This window comes from Trematomus bernacchii, unplaced genomic scaffold, assembly GCF_902827165.1.
Source record: "Trematomus bernacchii unplaced genomic scaffold, fTreBer1.1, whole genome shotgun sequence".
NCBI lineage: Eukaryota > Metazoa > Chordata > Actinopteri > Perciformes > Nototheniidae > Trematomus > Trematomus bernacchii.
Window position 1 is genome coordinate 4,767,951 of NW_022987469.1, and position 17,771 is coordinate 4,785,721.

At 42.8% G+C, this 17,771-nt stretch overlaps 1 protein-coding gene across 4 annotated transcripts in view; it reads left to right on the forward strand.

The window, feature by feature from the left end:
- Positions 1–17,771, forward strand: part of LOC117493439 (bis(5'-adenosyl)-triphosphatase-like) — a 562,060-nt gene that overhangs the window by 7,310 nt on the left and 536,979 nt on the right. For 3 of the 4 annotated variants that reach the window (XR_004556966.1, XM_034143996.1, XM_034144011.1), the window contains exon 2: positions 757–808. The gene's annotated coding sequence lies outside the window, so the exon portion shown is untranslated. Of the gene's footprint in view, positions 1–756; positions 809–2,128; positions 2,214–17,771 lie in introns of those variants that run through there. The other variant, XM_034144002.1, reaches the window with a different exon arrangement.

Below are 17,771 nucleotides of genomic sequence, written 5' to 3' on the forward strand. Positions count from 1 at the left end.
TGAACACAAATACTCAATACACTTTGGATTTACTAGCAAAATATGATTTACACAAAGGAAGATGTCTAGCTGTTTTAAAAGCATTTAAAATGAATTAAAAAATAAATTTGTTTCAAGTACACACTTCTATACATATTTTAAATAATTTAGCTTGATCATTTTATTTCAATATGACAGACAAAAACATTAGTTTGACTGTTAAATGTAATCCATGGCTATTGCTAAAGTTCACACGGCACAGCTACAGAGGCTTCGTGCACAGTGCTGTCACCAGCTAATGTTCACGTCATATCCCCTGAGGCGCTGAACTAAACTAGCCGAGGGAACTGGTCTAACTTGAAGCTGATAGCACATTGTGCTGTGTCAGTGTTTTTCTTCATATCTGGTACTGTAGATAGTGTCGGGCTCAGAGAAATGAACACACATATCAACCTATATGTTGTCAGAGCTCTTCTGGCCTTTCTCTAGTCTGTGACACTGTATGGAAATTGAAGTAGTAGATCGTTGGAGAGTGGCTACTTTGGGTGAAGATTCCTCGGTTGTAATTCAGCTGTCAGAGTGTGTGTCTAGGTGCAAACTGCCAGAGGTCAGAGGAGCTGCCAAATTATTTTCACTGTGAGGTCAGAAGGTCAACGTTGAGGTGTGGAGAACAGGGCTCTGCCGGACCTCAAGCTGAATATTAATGCTCCACCTCCCCCTTAGTGGATCTCACATTTACATCAAAAATCACATCCATCCTGCTTTCTTCTCCCACAGGCCGAGAGAGCAGAGATTCCTTCCTTCAGCAGCAGCACTGTCCTCCTTACAGGTAAAGACACTCAGCCAGAACTCTGCTCTCTCATTTCTGTTGGAGTGGTTTATCATCTTTTACCCAAATAACAATTGGCTTGGAAACTGGATTGCCGGTTCAAGTCCCCTAGACAGACCAAGCCCAGTGTGGACTGGTACTTTGAGAGCTGCCAGCTACCTCCTGGGCACTGTTCAGGTGCCCTTGAGCAAGGCACCAGACCCCCCCACTACCCCGGGTGCTGTTTAGGCCTATTTTAATTGAATCATTTTAATAAAACCCAGGGCATAATTTTAGTTAATATGTCTTTTTTGTTATGACTTGTGCACATGACAGTGTGTGTGTATGGGAGATAAGGGTTGCTGCTGACATGTATGTTCAGGGTCTGTCTGAGTTTAATGAGGAATTGAATACAGTATAGCCTCTCAATATTCACATTTCACTCAATCAAAAATACTCCTAATAAAAATTAAAATACAAATCTTCCATGGAACATCTGCAATATACACACTAGGGTGGTCCTTAAAATTGAAAGTCGGAAAGTCTAAGCTCCAACCCCCAGAATTCATTCTATTAGTCAAGAAAACTGTCCTGGTGAATTTTTTCCTCAATCTGACAACATTTACCCCCCCCTCATCGACCTTGAAGTTTAGCCTCAGTTGCAGCACCGTGGCTGCTGGTGTGGCAGCCCAGGTCGATGAGGGGGGGGTACATGTTGTCAGATTGAGGAAAAAACTCACCAGGAGAGTTTTCTTGACTAATAGAATAAATTCTGGGGGTTGGAGCTTAGACTTTCCGACTTTCAATTTTAAGGACCACCCTATGTGAGGTTAAGCTTCAAGGTTGATGAGGGAGGGGTAAATGTTGTTGGAATTTGAATAAAATTCACCGGGAGAGTTTTCTTGACTAGTATAACGAATTCCGATGGTTGGAGCTTAACATAAATGAATTCAAAAAATGTACCTCTCACGAAGGACCACCCTAATAAACACCTACCTTTCAATGACCACAGACCCCTGGTAGAGTGTGAAGGGTACTTTTAAAATAAAAATAAAATATAATTCTTGAATCCAAGTGGAGGCATATTCGGCCTGCATTGAGATGTCAATGTTTGAGCTATACAGTTTATAGCTTACAGTGTGTAAATAAGACATATTTGGAGTTCTCACCAGTTACATTTGTTCACTGATGACAGTGCTGTGATAGGAGTTTCCATTAAAAATTCATTGAGGGCGTGACCAGTATTCAGCAGAAATCCGTTGCCAGCAGGGGACCTGTAAGCTACCGTGGCTGGATCCTTGTGTCCTTTGGCTCCTTTATAATTGGGATGTTTTTTTCTAGTGGTGGGGGTACTTGAACCCAGCTGATCCAACTGCAAAGCACTCAGGCCGTGCTGGAACAGTGTGTTGTGTCGCTGTAAAGCACAGTAAGTGATGCTCTCTCCCTGGCTCAGGTGTCAGAGGTGTGCTGGTTTGCAGCAAATTAAGCCTCTCTGCAGCTTTCATCCAACATCTCTTCTGGCTGTTTCTGCTCAGAACTACTCCAGCTAACAAAGTGATGAGAATATTACATTTCCTATAGATGCCTCTCTATAAACGCCTCCCACTGGTTTGCCAATGGAAAGCTTTCAATGTCAAACAGCAGGAAATCTTTGCATGTTCAGTAACAAAACACACCTGAAAGCATACGGTTAATAGCATACAATTATATTTAAAAAAATGATTTCTGTGATAAGTTCTATACTTTTGAATATGCAGTTACATCACTGTCAGCGCCTAATGCCGAATGTTGCACAAAGAAGGCACTAACATTTCCTGTCTACAGATCCCAGCAGAGGATCATCTTTATCCTCATGCAACAGCTTGTGCCTTAAATCCAAAAACCAATGCTATTGCTCTCAAAAACATTAACTACTTAGTTTCTAGTCAGACTTGTTTTCTCCCTCCATTTGTTTCTGTAGGGGCAGGAGCATTTTTAATCTCCAATGACAACCATGTCCTACAGAAAGATAATCCAAAATATGGTTTGAGGGAGAGGGGAAGGGAGAATGGAATTAGCTCTGATGCAGTTTACCAGTCAGTCCCGAAAAGTCATATAATTGCCCAGAATGTCCTTGAAAACAACGAGCTGCCTAAGAAACGTAATGATTGTGCAGTAAAATAATGATCAGGTTCTTTAATGAACTGTCACAAGCATTCTCAAAATATATATATATATATATATATATATATATATATATTCAGTTCATCATAGAGTGTTCGTTCTCCAGCACACACAAAAAACAATGTTTGCTTTGTGCCAATACTGGGAACTAAGAATGATGTCAAAAACTGAAAAGGATCTGTACCTCTGGATTTATTTCCAGTACCTAATTGAAGTACCAAAATATGAACTTCGTGTCCTTGGTGTAGTGTGCTGAAAGTAAAGCTGTCAGTATGCTTCACAGGAAGTGCTTGTCAAATGAAGAGCTATGGAAACTATCGGGGGCTGCATTAAACAATTGCTGTAACCTTCCGATACCTGCACTCCCTATTCATGCTGTGATTGGCCAGTTGTGCCCAGATGAAAAATGTGACAGCGTAATACCATATGACAAAGGCCCGTATTGTAATTTTTTCTTAAAGGGGACATATCGTGCTATATTTGAACAATATATTGTAGGGCCATACCTATATAAAGTATATAAATATTAGGGCTGTCAAGTTAACGCGTTAATAACGCGTTAACGCAAAAAAAAATTAACGCCACTAATTATTTTAACGCGATTAACGCATGTGTATTTTTTGTCCTCGGCCGCCGTAGTTTCAGAGCACATCGAGTGTAAAATACCATCGACAAGCTGATGCTGACAGCCTCGCTCCTGCCGCCCGCTTGTGGCAGACCACACTTCCACGCTCACCGGCAGGCCCGGACTGGCCATCGGGAGGACCGGGAGGGAGTGTGTATGTGTGGCGCGACTCACGCGAGCGAGGCACACCTTACGTGTTGTTGTTGTTAGCACCTGGTGCTAGCTAGCTGCGCTAACGGATTTAAGGAGCTGTTTCAATGACATTTCGCCGACAACTGCGCCGAGCACTTGACTTTATGCAGGTAGCCAGACAGTGTGACATTGTATGAAAAGTCAGCACACTCAGCACGGATCGTACGCGCAACATGATTGCAGCGTCCAGGCAGCTCCTGTTCGAGCATATATGCCTTGAGCTGCACATAGCTCCAACGATTCATCACAGTGTCCACACACACACACACACACACACACACACACACACACACACACACACACACACACACACACACACACACACACACACACACACACACACACACACACACACACACACACCACACACACACACACACACACACACACACACACACACACCACACACACACACACACACACACACACACACACACACACACACACACACACACACACACACACACACACACACACACACACACACACACACACACACACACACACACATTGTATGAGAGAGGTTCCAGGTTGAATTGAGGCGAATATTTGTAATGTTCAGGTTGTTGTGTTTAATATTCATGAGAATATTTGTCATTGTTCAAATGATAATAAACAAACATATAAAGCATATTTGTCCACTCATATGTTGATAAGAGTATTAAAAACTTGAAAGATATCCCTCTAAGGTACATTCAGAACAGATAAAAAATGTGCGATTAATTTGCGATTAATCGCGATTAACTATGGACAATCATGCGATTAATCGCGATTAAATATTTTAATCGACTGACAGCCCTAATAAATATAGTTTTCTTTTCAAAATACCAAACAGATCATGCATTTTAGCCATGCCTCATTTCGCTCCATTTGCTCTTTCCAGCACTGTTTTTGCAGGGGGCTGATTCTGTGAGCTGCAGCTGACCACGCCCCCCTGCAGGAGAGGGGAGCGTGCTCTGATCAGCTGCTGGGCTGTCAGAAGAGGGGGAGAAAAAGAGATCTCCGTCCTCCGTGTTTTATTCTTATATATGATTATATAGAGTCGTTATTCATTTGTTTTAAAGCTCAATAAATAACAAAGAAGACCTTTGACCGGCACTTTTCTAATTTTGTCCGGAAGATTTAAAATTTAACGGACATGTTGACCGGCGAAAAAAAATCGAACTGAAACTCTGCCGCACGGTCCCCTCGTTCCTTGGAAGAGGCGGAGAGGTGGGTGTTTGTCATCTGCTGGTGGACTAACCGGAGAGAATTACAGTGCTTGCCTCGATGTGGAGGGATTGCATTGAATTAAAGCAGCAGGAGCAAACGCTTGCCTCGGGGAGGGAGAAAAAAAGTCACAGCGGAGAATAAACAGAAGGGCAACCATGGCAACCATGCAAGGGAAGTGCATTTTGCATAATGGGTGACCTTTTAACCTCTTCTACACCGCACCCCCGATATCGGGGGGAAAAACGCGTCATCTGAGGAAATGTAAAGCGGTCGCAAACAACACTAGCGGACACGGACAATTTATGAATGAGTTCTGTCTTTTGTAAGCTGAATTGATCAATCATTTGTCAATAAATATGGGCGAAAAACGTCACTTGTCCTAACTTCATGGTCAATGTGGATGCGTAATTGCACGTTTGTTTCTTCCATGTCTGGAACACAAGAATGGAAATTTAGCATTTGAGGCAGATGTAACGCTTTAATGTCACCATGCGCTTTCTTGCCACAGTATAGACAGATACAGGACAAATATCAACAAAGTTTTGTTGTGTGATAAGAGCTACATGATCTGTGTTCTCTAGATGAAATCCCGATAGTGTTCATCATACCAGAACATCTGTTGTTTTTACAATGAAAGATACAATTTCTCCAAGTAAAGCAATCTGCACAATCTCTGCAAAATCAGGAAGACCAGCAGTACAACCATGAGCCACAATCATGCCTTTTGAGTACCTTGTTCCCTGGAAGGTGACTGTCTTGGCCAGTTGAACATGAGATTGAAAAGTAGATAGACGCCTGATATACTCCTGAACATTTGCATGCAGAACATCTAATGGCATCGATGTAACTCTTACGGACCGTCTACACAGCAGCGTTAAAAAAATCTTGGAGGTGGGCGTATCTGAAGCTTGAGGATTTTTTGCGAGCAAGGCACGAACAACCAATCACATGAATCTCCCGCCCGCGACATACGAAGCAAAAAAGCCTGAAGTAAACTGGATATAAACTCCCCAAAACAGGCGAAAACCTACCACTGTCTCTGCCACCTCCCTCCATGCCTGGCTCCTCCGGTTTATATCCCGGTAGGTCTGGTCATAAAGCACCGGGTGATTGATTCCCTACCGCTAATTTCTCCTCCATTTTTTGGAATATGAGGAAATTACCTGCGGTATGTCTCTCCCAGCATACACGCCGTTTGATTGGCTAGAGCTTGAACGGTCAGATTTGCATACACGGGATTTGATTGGCTGACGCTTCCACCTCAGCCTCAAAAGTTGAACATTGTTCAACTTTGAATCCTGAAAATCCTGAAAATCTCCGCTCGCCTGCCCACAATGCAGTTCGGCGAAAAGTGAGGGAAAGTGACGTCACCCCATTCAAAGTGAATGGGCAGAAGCGTTAGAAGATTTTTTTAACGCTGCTGTGTAGACGGTCCGTTACAACACTATAGGCAGCCACTCCTGTTGTGGAATGCAGGTGGTGGGCAATCATGAGCTGATACTTTGTAGCCAAGGATAGAGTTATGTTCTTGAAGTTGCCAGTATGCCTCACATTTGTTTGAAGTAGCTGTGTTTGGCCTCAAATCTCATTGTCCAGAAAGCTATCACTGGTCCAAAAGCTTTTATTAAAGCAGGATAGTGTTCCAAGAAGTGGTGCTTCGGGATTAATCTTCGCTCAGGAAATACTTCAGAGAACCTGTGTTGGTGTTCACAAATTGTTGAGTCAAGGTAAGCAATGCTTTCATCATCATGGATTGGGGCAACAGCTAATTCCAAGGGAACAATGCCCTCAAAAATGTCATGCAACACATCAGGCGGGTAGCCAGTTATACAGTGGAAGTGGCTCCGTTTTTCAATCAATGGGCAAGCCTTTTTAACTCCGTAGCAGTGTGTTAAATCAGAGTTTCCTTCAACATTGACTATATGAGTGGCATGCTCCTCTTTGGTGCAAGCTGGAAAAGCACCTAACCTCAACTCCTTGTTTTGATATTCGGATCTCTCGCCAAGACAAAATCTGCATATTTATGGGCCAGAAAAGTTTTCCACAAGTCCGCTGATAGAGTTTGCCCCAAGATTATCAGCAACTACACTCAAAACAGTGCCTTTCACTTTTTTCCAACTACTGGAAATAAAGATGCCTTCATTTTCCAAGACAGCAATGTCTTTTAGTAGAGGCTCAAGCACAGTAGCATAGCCAAATCTTTTGACATTGACTGCTTTGCATAAAAGTGCTAGCTATACCGAGTTGAGAGTAGAACGAGAAGGGGAGAAGTTGTGCAAGACCCAGTATACAGCAGTCATTTTATGCTTTTTTCTCGATGTTCCAAGTGGATTGCAAATCTCAAAATCATCCACGTACAGTACAAGTTTAATTCTTGGTTCTTCAGAAAAAAACGAATTCTCTTTATACAATGTACTGTCCTGATATGAACCGTATGTCGTAGAGGATGAATGGTTCTGTTCTGTACTCAGATCTTTTTCTCTCAGGTGGTCACTTTTCAAAATCTGATTTATAGATTGAAGAATAGGTACATACTGGAAACTTCTCTTTTCATTTGGTTCCAGGATGTATTCAACTGGTTCAACAACATCAAATGTTTCTTTGAAATACTGTCTTCTTCTAAATGATGAGGAAAGAGGACCACCAGCACTTAATGCTGTACTTAGTGGATTGGATGTGCACAGTTCCTCCACTAGAGAATTAACAAATCCGTCATTAACACCGTGGTTATTCCTCTGAAAATGCGAAACAATTATTTATTTTATGGCAGCTTTTGGTGCAGAATTTGAGATGAAGTGAAGCTCCTCTACCAATTCATCAATGCACTTTAGAGAGACATTATGGACCCTTTCCAATTTTAACAATAGGGCAGCTATATGCTCAATAAGCACATTAGATTCTTCTTCAAACGGCACATCCAAATTTGTTAATGCATTATTAGCGTCACTGACATCATTTTCATCTTCAGCATTAAATTCTTCCCTACACTGCTCTTGGGACAGAATTCCTGGTTTGAAGTCATGTAATGTATGGGGAGTGTGCTTGCAAAAGTCCCATATACATTTGTTTGATGGTTGCAACCTGCGAAGACATAGTCTATAGTCTCATTGTGTTTCAAATGATGGCCTATAGGTTAAAAATATGTTTTTTCAGAAGAAAATACAGATCCTTGACATAATTGGCAGGTGAAGGAAATAATTACTTCTTGTGGTAGCGATTCAACTTCCACGTGGTTTATTGACAAGTGAGAGCGCAGAGCATTCCAGCTTTTAAAAGAGTATGGCCAGTCTACATGAATGCAGGGCAAGGCATGATTCGGTCCAAAGGTTCCATGATGGAGTCGATAATGTTTTACAATATCACTTTGAGTGGTGACACTAGCGCTGCATAGTTTACATGTCCATCCCATCTGTGATTAAAAAAATAGAAATGGATACGTTGTAATGTTGCTCACTTTTTAGAATGTAAACATAACACGTCTTGAATTAACCTCTGAAACAACAACTTTAGTCTGACACACTTGAGGGCTTACCTAATGTGAACCTGAAGTCCATAGTAGGAGGCTAAATGTCTTCAAGAGGAGGTGTGACTGTTTTCTGGGGAGGCAAATAAAAGAACAAAATAGTTACATGATGACAATGTAACAATCATTTCAGTAGAATTCATTAAAACATCTTTAATTCAATTAATGGAATCAAACATAATTAAAACACAAGTATCATTTAAAACGGTATTGTATTTATATACATTTATAAGGATGGCATTTATTAAGGAGGGTATAGGTAGATACCAGTAAAATTCCAGGATTCTCTACACAGCAGATCCTAATTACTTCAATATACACTCCTTTATCTCGTTTGCATACTGTCTAATATCTACTTTATGTTGTAGTAAAACATCTCCTTAATACAACTGTATTTATTGATATTTCTCGATAAAGACTGCATTTTACTGTACTACATTGAACACATCTTGCGGACGTTATAAAATGCATCTTCGCCCAATACACACTTTTACTGAATTGCGCCTGAATGCACCTTAACTGAAGTCAATGGCACCTCCGTCACTGGCTGCTGAGAGCTAACGTTCTCTCCTGCAGATTCCAACATGGATGTGCATCTATAGCGTTGCATAAGCATGAAAAATGTAGTTTGCACTTAATTTTGTATAATAACAACTCGATGCTGTAACTGCAGACTATGAGTTTGAATTGGGTACACATCTAGATTGTAGAAAGATAATTCATTGCTCACAGTAAAACAAATGGTGAAATACATACAGAGGAATTAATATCAAATAGGCGCATTAGTGACTTACTCTTACATAACCGTTGGGTTATAAAGTAGTAGGGAATAGTTCTAGCGGAGGTATTTTACCGCACAACATGCACGGCAGGAGAGCCTCTGAGCCCCGCGGCCGCATGATGGAGCCCGGCCAACACTTAGGAGCGGCATAGGGGAACAGTTTGCGGAGTTGATTCTTAATACGTACTCTTAACTTAACCACTTTTAACAGAATTGTGTTGGTAAGCACTTGATGCAAACTTTGCCCTACACCATTTGCGCAAAAAAATAGACTACATGAGCATGACAGGGCTGAGTCTAACTTTAACAGCAGTATTGGCGCTGGCATGCATTAAAATGTTGATGTTCCGTTCGAAACAGTGAATACAAGAAAAGTAAATAACACTTGCTAGTTAAAAAGCAGTAATTAATAACTCAGGTGGTATGCTTACTGGTTTTACGATGATTGGAAGAGAATCAGACGCAAGCACATGTACAGCTGCCGAAGAATAGCTGTAAAGAGGAACAGGAAGTCTCACACCGCGGTATTTTTGTTTGAGGGCGTGTCATGACCGTGGCGTTGACAAAAGCATTTTTATGAAGTTTTCCAAAACTTATTTATAAGAAAGTTCAGAAAATGTGACTATTAATTTACAAATGAATGAGTTCTTAAAACATGTTCTCATTGTTGCTTAAAGGTAGGGTAGGTAAGTTTGAGAAACCGGCTCGAGATCGCTAGAATTTGAAAATACACAACCGGAGAAAATCTGCCACTTCCTTAAAGAGCCCCTCCTCCAACACACAGGAACGCGCACATGACCAATGAGGGCACGAGATAAGTTTGTGCACAGATGGAAGGCTGACAGGCAGGTAGGCCATCCAGTTATTTTAGCCGGGCCGGCTAAAATGATTGGTCGTGCTTTTTACAGTATTACGGCTTCCACAGATGACAATTTTTTTATGGATCTTTTGTCAAAGCACTTCAGATATTCATTGCTATCGGGATGTTAAGAGCATTCCATGGAATATAACAAAAAGTGTATCTCGAGCCGGTTTCTCAAACTTACCTACCCCACCTTTAAGTGTTACTTATTTAAATGCACATTGATTTTTTATTTATTTAGGGCAAGTAAATTACATTAGAAAATAGAGTTTTGTTGACTTCACCATCGGAACCGTTTTTACAGTGCATTATTTTAGTGCCTGTTTTTGTCAACCTCCTTATTATGCTTACTGATCCCTATCCTGTAGCCCTCATAGGACAGCTTTCCTAAACATGGCTAGTCGCATAGCATCATCCATGTGGACTCTAGTCTGTTCATGCTTTTTAGTTTTTTCTGATATGTGCTTTAAGTCACTCACATCTGTCTGGATCCATGCTGGGTCTGGTCCATAGACTGGTCTGATCCTGACGTTTGAAAAGGGAGGCAGGGGAAGCTAAATATAGCATTGGTGTTGCTACAGGTAGTTAGCCCAGCCTTCTTGCTAAACCAGCTCCTTGAAAAAGAGCACGTATACTGCCTTCCTCTGTCCTTAACTCCTGCCTATGTCAGGCTGATCAGGTCCGAGCTCTGTTACTCTCAGCTTTCCCTCCAGTGTCCTCCTCTCAAAGGAGGACAGTGATCTTTAAGTGATTAAACATCATTTTCCTTCTCCATATTCACTATCTAGTTTTGTTTACACTCCGTCTCCGTCTAACTCTCTCTCGTTCAAACGTCAATCACTCACTCTGGGCTCCTGCTGCCCCCTAGTTGTTGGTGGTGTCAACAGCTGCTTTGGGCGCAGTTTAGTGCGCCCCGAGCTGCTCCTATCTGTTGCATTTGTTACGAACTTGGTGACACAAGGAAATAAGAACTCAAATGCAAATTAATTGTGGACCCCTGTTGGAAACAATGTCATTAGGGAATCCATGGATCCTAAATATCTGATTCATCATGACCTCTGCGCTACCTTTGGCAGAGGGAAGCTTGGTTAGAGGAATGAAATGAACCATCTTGGAGAATCGATCCACCACGGTCAGGACTGTAGTTTTGCCTCTGGACGATGGGAGACCTGTCACGAAGTCCATAGATATGTTTGACCAGGGACGTTGAGGAATCGGCAGCGGCTGGAGCAGGCCCATCTTGACCTGGAACGAGGTTTTATTGCAAGCACACACCGGACAAGCCACTACGTACTCCTGCACATCCTTCTTCATGGCTGGCTACCAGAAACACTGCTTAAATCCTGCACATAGCCCTTTTAACTCCAGGGTGGCACGAGAGCACAGACGTGTGGGCCCAGTGGATGACCTTGGAGTGGAAAGACACAGGAACAAAGAGCAGGTTGTTTGGACACTCGCTAGGTGCCGGGTTCAACATATTAGCCTGCTTAACGTCCGACTCTATTTGCCAGGAAAAAGCTCCGACCATACGGTTTAAGGGAAGGATGGTCTTGGGCTCTACAGCAAGTGGTTCTGGTTCGAAAAGGCGAGACAAGGCATCAGGCTTTTGATTCTGGGATCCGGGGTGAAAAGAGAGGGTGAAATTGAACCTACTGAAAAATAGAGTCCATCTGGCCTGGCGGGAGTTGAGGCGTATAGCCTTTCTAATGTACTCCAGGTTCTTATGGTCTGTCCAGACTAAGAATGGCTGCTCTGCCCCCTCCAACCAGTGTCTCCATTCCTCAAGAGCAGCTTTTACAGCTAACAGTTATTTTTTCCCCACATCATAATTCTTCTCTGCCATCGTCAACTTACGCGACAGGAAGGCAAATGGGTGTATCCTGTTGTCCTCCACGGATCTTTGGGACAATACTCCTCCAATTCCCTCATTGGAAGCATCGACCTCGACCACAAACTGGCGCTGGGGATCCGGGATGGTGAGAATGGGAGCTGTGGTGAACCTTTCCCTGAGGCGCTGGAAAGCGACGTCCGTCTGGGGAGTCCACTTGAAGGGAACCTTAGGAGAAGTGAGAACATGCAGAGGAGCAGCAACAGAACTGAAGTTTCTTATAAACTTTCTGTAGAAGTTTTCTGCGTGGAACTCACATTTCTCTGCCTTGACATACAGTTGATTCTCGAGTAGTTTCTGCAGAACCTGACGGACATGGTGGACATTGGACTTAGAGTCTGGTGAGAAAATCTAAATGTCATCAAGGTACACACACACAGAAACATTCAAATATTCCCGCAAAACCTCATTCACAAAACCCTGAAACACAGCCGGTGCACAGTCCAAGAGGCATTACAAGGTATTCATAGTGACCGCTCTGAGTGTTATATCCTGTCTTCCACTCATCACCCTTCCTTATTCTAACCAAGTGATAAGCATTTCTTAAGTCCAGCTTGGTAAATATCTTGGCAGTCTGAAGTAGCTCGAAAGCATGAGTGGCAGAGGATAGCGGTTCTTTACCGTAATGTCATTAAGAGGGCTGTAGTCTATGCAAGGTCTCAGAGAACCGTCCTTCTTTCCTACGAAGAAAAACCCCGCTCCAGCTAGGGAAGATGAAGGGCGGATAATCCCTGATTTGAGAGAAGAGGAAATGTACTCGTCCGTTGCCGTTCTCTCTGGCCTTGAGATTGAATACAGTCTTCCCTTGGGAATGGGAGCCCCCGGTAGGAGATCAATGGGGCAATCAAAAGGTCGGTGAGGAGGTAGCGTCATGGCTTTTGACTTGTTAAAGGCTTCCTTTAGATCGTGATAACATATCAGTACTTTCTGTAGGTCAGGATAGTCTGGGTGATCTATGATGATCCTACTAGGGTCTGTTGGTGCTTTAACAGAGCGTGAATGTTTACACCTGTTAATGCAATCCTCTCCCCACTCCTTAATTTTTCCTGAGCGCCAGTCAATGTGTGGGTTGTGGATCTTTAGCCACGGAAAACCCAGAATAATCGGATGCTGAGCAGATAAAAAAATGTGAAACTGCATAGTTTCAGTATGATTATTATCCACAGTAATCTGGATAGGCTCTGTGCAGTGGGTTACTGTAAAGGTTCAAGGTTCTTTATTGTCAAACTGACATAGCTACAGAGTAATTATGTTGTTGAAAATCTTATGTCACAGGCTTCTCCAACAATGCAACATAATAACAATACAGATAGCAAGAGCAATACAAAAAGAAATATAGTTATAAAATAAAGTGAGCATGTGGAATAGTGCAGTACGAGTCTATATACAAGTTATTGGAATGATATATATTAGATATTAGATACATATTACTGAGTAGCAGATGAATGTTTTTGAAGTTGTTTCAGCAGTTCAATTGTTTAACAGTCTCACCGAAGTCGGTTGTCGATCCGGATGGAAACGGCGATGAGAGACTCCAGGTCCCGTGGTACCTCCAGAGGAGCCAGCTGGTCCTTGATTGGATCTGACAGCCCAGTCAGAAAAGCGTTGCGAAGAGCTGGAACATTCCACCCGCTGTCCGCTGCCGCCGTGCGAAACTCGATAACATAATCCACCACCTGACGATTGTGCTGGCGCATCTGAAGTAGCCTTCGGCTAGCTTCTGTAGCAGGTGACGAGTGATCAAAAATACGACTCAGTGTCTATAAAGTCGGTTAATGAGTAACATAGCTCAGTGTCTCAGGACCATTATGCAGTAGCCCAGGCTGCAGCTCTTCCCGTTAAATGGGACACAATGAACGCCACTTTACCATGGTCTGATGAAAAAGCCCCTGGGTTGTGTTGGAAATGCAGATCGCACTGCACCAGGAAAGCTCTGCAATTTATGGAATCTCCGGAGAACCTCTCCGGAAGAGCCAGCCGTAGTGAGGAGGAAAGAGCCTGGCTCGGGTTGACAGCGTCAACAGGATCCGCGACATGAAAGCAGTCAGCGGTGACTGACGTCATCGGCGGAGCAGTCTGAAAGTGACTGATGAACTGCTGCATCTGATCCGTCAGCTGTCGTATCTGTGCAGAGACGGAAACTTGGAGCTCGGCCTGGTTTCCTACCAGTACCTTCACTCCTTGGCTGATTAATCCCAGCTGTTTCTCGTGGTGAAAGACCCTCACGCCTTGGGCTGACAGTGCGGCGTGAAGAGTTTTTGGGTCGGCTGAGTCCATTGTGGTCAGTTCGTTCTGTTACGAACTTGGTTACACAAGGAAATAAGGACTCAAATGCACGACCCAGGAGCCAGAGGTAAAGTATAATTGATATACTTTATTTGCCAAAAAAGGGTATACAAAAAGAAAAACAACACTCTTAATCGAGGCGACAAAAAAGGTTTCAAATAGGCATAACATAAAACGCTCACAACATGAGGACAGAAACTTACGAAAGAGTTTCAGGAGCGTAATTTAGGCAAGTGACAAGATAGGCAATCGTGGATGAGCAGAGTTCTGGCATGAGGACAGGACAAGACAAACTGACAACAAACAGAGGGAAACAGGGGAATATAAACAGGAGATAACAGGGCACAGGTGAAAACAATCAGGGGCAGGGCTGATGCTGATGAGTGCGGGAGAACACATTAGGAAAGGGAGTCAAGGAAGCTGAAAAGAGACGTGACAAAACAAAACAGGAAGTGAAAGACAATACAAGAATAACAACATAAAACATGACTGACTTAGCACTTTTGACAGTGCACAACAGCATTGAAGAGGAGCGGACTGCGCATGCACCACTTATAACGAGAGTCAATGGCCAAAGATTTCTGCGCCCCAAGCAGGAAACACGTGACTTATCACCTTGTTCATTAAAATATTACAATATTTTTTAATGACAATCTAGAAGAGGTGGGGCGGCGCCCCTAGTGCCCCTATGGGCCGGCAGCCACTGCCTTCAGAGGCCTGTACTACGAAGCTGGATTTTCACTTAGCCGGCTAACTTCAGGGAAATCTCGGGCTTTCCGGTCCTACGACGCTGGTTCTCTTTTTAGCAGGCTAGATTTCCATGGTAACTTATGCTGAGCGGCAAACCTGCTCCGGAGCAGGTTAGGTGGCAGGCTAAGAGATCAACTCAGTGAAAGCACCGCCTGCTGACCAATCAGAGCTCCGTGTGCGGAGTTTAAAGCGATCAAGTCATATTACAGGATAGAGGAAATACAGAAAAACTGCCGTTGCAGGAAAGACGGCCGGCCAAAATCAACTGACTGTGTGAACGTGAAAATTAATAGAATATCACCTCCCATCTTCAGAGCAATCTGACTATTATAACATTAGAGTTAAGAAAGCTTACTTAAATATCTGCCACGACATAAGTAACCGGATCAGAGTAACATTAAGTACAGTCCGCGGCACTGTGAGTGCAGACGTCGATGTGTCCCATTATCATTCATATCATATCACATCATAATGTATCATATATTTCCTTATCTGAGTCAGCTTCTTGAGCCGTATCTGGCCATGCAACACTCACAGTGTCACATACTGTATGCAGAAGTATTATTTTAAGCAACACATTAAGTTGACGAAACACTCGAGTCAAATGTAATTAAAGTCAGATCCACTCGTGTCTTAGACGGGGCAGTGATATCATAAACCTGTTAATGTACGCATTCAAACGCTTTTTCTTTTACCAGCTGTATTCACCTTGCAGGTGCAGCTATGTGGCTTTTATCCTGAATAAAGTGTTTAAGTCATGGATGTTTAAAGTTTAACTTCTTCATATTTGACTAATATTAAAGTTCACTTTTCATTCAGGAAGTATGACGCTGCGCTGTCAGTACGCTTCTCCATGTTTGTGATTGGTCGAATGCTCCAAATACCACCCCTTTCATGTGAACGCGCACCTAACTAGATAGGACACGGCTGGCTTGAGCGATCCACTTGATAACCAGCGTCGTAGTACAGCTTAGCCAGAGCGCGTATGTTTTGGATTGGGCCAACCGGCTAACTCCAACATATCCAGGTTAGGTTGAACCAGCTTCGTAGTACAGGCCTCAGGTCTTCTTTTTAATCCTCTGTTATGTTTGAAAGTACACATGCCTTTAAAGTAATTCAGTCTACCTCTCATATTATACCCTTTTGGATTGTGTAAGGGTCATAATGTTTATTTTTACTTTAATTTATATATCTTTTTGGACTGAAATCTCACAAATTGCTCTAATTAAATAAACATGCTACCATGTTATATCTCTTCATATTCACAGTTTGAGTCTAAATAATGGAATCATGGAAAATATGTATGCATGAAGGAAAAACACAGATATGTGAGGGGGGGGTAGGCCTCACAGTGTTGCTCTTGGCTTTACCTTGAGACGCTCTCAGTGGAGCACATCGACTTTCCTCCGCACACAGATTCTGTTTTTGTGAGAGTGCCTCCCCTGAGATACTGCCCCAATTGAAGGGACTGAGGGAATAAAAAACGTTTAACTTGAAGACTGATCTGACATGATATCTGCACTGTATTTCCTACCTCTCCCCGGTTTCTCCCCCCTCTCTGTCTTGAGGGAGATTCTTGTTTTCTCCCAGACTGTCCTCCTTCCGTCACTCTAATCAGTCCTTTTAATTACTCCCGCTATCAGCCACCCAACGCCTCCCTGTCACTCCTGGGAACGTCTGCCTGGAAAAGGAGAGAAATGGAAGTGGAATGCAGGGGCTGATGGCAGGCAAGGGGCTTATCAGTGAGACTGTGGGGGGGCCGGGGGCTTAAAGCGAGGCCTTTGCCAGTCCATCAGTGACACTGCCAGCTGAGGAGCTGATGCTGTGATGAATGGCTCTTCCTGTCCCAGTCCATCCAGCACTGTCCTCACAGCACACAACCTGGGAGAGAGGCTAAAGAGCTGCTCCAGGGCTCTGGTCTCATGTCAACTTTATTTATAGTGTGCTAACTTGCAAGATGTATCTTACCTTATTGTATCTTTTAAATATTTGTAACTTGTTTAATGCTTGACAACACTGCTGGTGGGACAAAATAATGTCTCTGTGTGTCTGTGTGTCTGTCTGTCTGTCTGTCTGTCTGTCTGTCTGTCTGTCTGTCTGTCTGTCTGTCTGTCTGTCTGTTTGTGGCCCCTGGTATCACACTGACTGTTTAAGAAAATTACCGTTTTTATGTTTATATTTGAACAAAATACTAACTAATGTTTTTTGTATCTTTCCTGTTGTCCTTCTGTAAAATTTGACCGGTTTCTCAATGTTTTTATATCGGGGTAAAGTCTTATTTTGTGTAATTGCCACCAAAAAAAGGAAGAACGTGGATGGTTCCATATGTTCTTTGCAAGAAAAAAACTACTTTCAATGAGTTGTAACGATGCATTCTAATTTATATTGTCGTTGACAATACCACACAGTCAGCCGATGTGTCACATGATGACACATCCAAGATTTTTAATAGTCAGGCCATATGGGCCGTCTCCCTGAGCGAGCTGCATTTACATACCTATTAAAGGGAAGGAAGGGTTGGCTTACTTCGGCTGCTGGTGTGACTTGGCAGAGGATTTGGAAGTCTAGAAACTAAATCTAAACATAATGTGAGCCCTGAAATATATGAAGCTAGTTGTTGATTTAAAATGTTTTTTTCCCATACAACTTTTGTCCTTCCGGTTGGACTGATTATCAAGCATATAGTATAAATAATCTTAACT